Here is a 3,640-nt window from a genome sequence, read left to right on the forward strand (position 1 = left end):
AGAATCAGAATTTTCTAGTTCCTGAAACTAAGTCTTGGGAGAGAGCTGGGAAGGAGGGTGGGAGTTAATGGGTACTCCCCATTAACCATTAATCGTTAACCATGAAAGGTATGTAAAAAAAAGGAAAACCCTGAAAATTAGGCTATTTTCATATTTTTTTCTATTTTCTATGTTATATATTCTATAAAATTTTCTATATTTATGTATTTCTGGACAAAGATTTTTGTCTATTTTTGCTTGTTTGTTTATGCGGCATCCCCACCAGGCTCCTTAAATAGTTTATGGTAAGAAGTCAATAAATATTTGTTGTATGTGTGAATAAATGAACAAGTACAGGACATCTTTTACCACCTAGGTCAGTCAGCCTACAAAAAGCTAGGATCAGGCCGGGCGCGGTGGCTCACGCCTGTAATTCCAGCACTTTGGGAGGCCGAGGCGGGCAGATCACGAGGTCAGGAGATCAAGACCATCCTGGCTAACAGGATGAAACCCCGTCTCTACTAAAAATACAAAAAATTAGTCGGGCGCGGTGGCGGGCATCTGTGGTCCCAGCTACTCGGGAGGCTGAGGCAGTTGAATGGGGTAAATCCGGGAGGCGGAGCTTGCAGTGAGCCGAGGTTGCCCCACTGCACTCCAGCCCGGGTGACAGAGCAAAAAAAAAAAAAAAAAGCTAGGATCTCTGATATATCTAGGTGTTCCCATCTCTTTGTTCTTTGGTGTCCCCATCTCTACAGTGGGGATATTATCGGCCTTTCAGGGTTTTAATGAATATTAGATGAGAAAATCTAGGTGCAAGGGTTTCATAAGCTAAAACAAGAATCATACAAATGCTTTTATTTATCATTACTTAATAATGACTACTCTTTACTAAGTGCTTACAGTTAGTTCTCACATTAATAGAAACACTGTTAAGTATATTCTAGATATTAATTAAACAACCCAGTAAGCTTGTTTAGTATTGTATCTCCAGTTTGTAGTTGAGAGGAAAGCCTCAGAGAGCTCACAGTGATGGGAATAGGATTTGAGCTCAGGTTCAACTTCAAATCCTGATGTGATTCTGTCTTAACTTGTACCCATTAACTAAAGAGCTCAGACTTTTGTTACCTTTTATATTGGCTTTCAGCATTAGAAGAAAACTAATATTCTTTTTGTGTGGCATTTTCTTTATTAAAAAGATTTTTATTTCAAGAGCTTTTGGGTTACAAGTGGGTTTTTGTTACATGGATGAATTATATAGTGGTGAATGCTGAGATTTTAGTGCACCCATCACCCGAGTTGCGTACATTATACTTAAAAAGTAGTTTTTTATCCCTAGGTCCCTTCACACCCTCCCCCTTCTAAGTCTCTAAAGTCCATTATATCACTCTGTATACCTTTGTGTACTCAAAGCTTAGCTCCCACTTAAGTGAGAACATACGATTTTTGGTTTTCCACTCCTCAGTTACTTCACTTAGCATAATGGCCTCCAGCTCCATCCAAGTTACTGCAAAGACATTATTTCATTCTTTTTTATGGCTGGGTAGTATTCCATGGTGTGTGTATCACATTTTCTTTATCCGCTCATTAGTTGACGGGCACTTAGGTTGGTTCCACGTCTTTGCAATTGTGAATCATACTACTAAGAAAACTAATATTATTTAACGATAGACTTTTGAGACCAAAACCCAGTAAGACCTAGTGATTGACTCCACATTAAAGATGAAGGACTAGAATAAATAAGACCAAAAATATATATATACAATTGTACTATTAACAGAGACAGAAAGTGGAATGGAAGTGAATCCTTGTGTATATGGGAGTTTAAGTTAGTAGAATCATAGTACCTTACATTTAAAATAGCCCATAGATATAAGTTGTTCTAATTTCCCTTTCTCCCACTCAACAAGGACATGCCTTCTCCACAGCCTCAAATGATGGTCATTTGAGTAATGGGGAATTAATGATACAAATATTTTAACTAAAGATACAGACTGCCATGTTGATTAGAGAAGCAGAGAGAGAAGAATGTAGTAGGTGTGTGCCGAGAAGCAAATTCGGAGTAAGAATCCAAATCTTTTTTCAGTTCCTGACTCTAGGCTCTTCCCAAGGCCCATACACATTCTTGCCATTCAGACACTATTACTTCTTTATAACAAATTCCCTCTTTTACCTGCTTAGGCTACTTTGAGTTAGTTTGTTACTTACAACCAAAACACTCACTCTCACACACACACACACACCCCCACCCCAAAAAACTAAGAAAAGCATGGAGTCACCCTGGAGCAATTATTTCTTGGAACAACAACATTCATACTCACACCTCTTACTTTTATCCTTTCTAAACACACTAGATGACTCTGGCACCCTTCAAACACAATTGATTCCAGGAAAAGGATAGTGATCTTAGGCCGCTAATAATTTCAGCCATCAGGAGAAAACTAGAGTTGTCTCTGAAACTGCCCACTATTCAGACCTTGGGAACTCTGGCATCTGAGTTCCTTTTCCTTCTGACTTGATCAGCTTCATCTCATTCACATCTAAGTGTTGTCTTTGAGCTGCTGCCCTTTGATTCTTGGAGCAATATAGTACTGTGTAATAATGGTTAACACTGTGATCGGTAAGTACATGGAAGGTTCTCAACTATTTTACATTTAATTAAACAGGAGTATCAGCAAACATTTGTACCGAACTTTAAAATGTATGAAGCCCACATATGTCCTTTGCCCTAAATCTGACAACCACCTGTGAAATGGATAAAATTCTTGGTGTTTGTAAACGTTGTACTAAGAAAAAAAAAGTAAACAAGCCTTGAATGTCATTGTTACAGCTGCCAGCAAATTCTTGAAACTTATCAAAGAAATCGTGAAATGCACATATCTAAATCAACTTATATTAAGCTGCCTAAACAGGATAAGACTTTCCATTACAGCAGTCACACAGTTGCAGAAATTTTGCAAGTGAGATCAAATGAAGCAATAGTTAAAGGTTTGTGTCCATTCATTCTTAAACAATTCTATCGAGTGCCTAATTCTATTCCAGACACTGAGCTAAGGAGGACGAATAAAGAAAGAATAGTCCCAGCAACTTGTGACCCGTACCTACCCCCAGACCAAACACTGTCACTTAATAGGTCTGCAAGTAAACGGCAGCTCCTGTTTGAATTACATGATTATATACATGGAAAAAACATTTCTTCTGAGAAACTGCTCCTGGCAGGCAAAAGAACAGATAGGCACTGTATCTGGACCAGTATCTATCATTCTGGACTGTATGCACCAGTATGGCTGTACTAGCTATTAAAATATTGGAACATTTTCTTACAGATTCGTTAAAAAGCTATTGCCCTGAGCATCCCCTTCTTGAGCCCCTTCTGCCCCAACAACACGCGAACGCTTAAGACTCCTGCTCCCCACAGTTCAGCCAGATTCCATTGTCATTGGCGGTTTTCCATGTTAGTCATTTTGAAAAGCTTCGCCTCCAGGCATAGCCATTAGCTACACCCAGGGAATTAGAACGGCCCCGCCTTCCGCCCTGGCGCCTGCCCTCGGGCCACGCCTCCGGTCGGCTGCTGGGCGCAGGCCGGGGCGGGGATTGGGAAGCAGCGCCCCAGGCGGGCTTACTGACACCATCTGTACTGGTGATTAAAAGCGAGTTATTTTGA

The sequence above is a fragment of the Theropithecus gelada genome, chromosome 1, assembly GCF_003255815.1.
Source record: "Theropithecus gelada isolate Dixy chromosome 1, Tgel_1.0, whole genome shotgun sequence".
Classification (NCBI taxonomy): domain Eukaryota; kingdom Metazoa; phylum Chordata; class Mammalia; order Primates; family Cercopithecidae; genus Theropithecus; species Theropithecus gelada.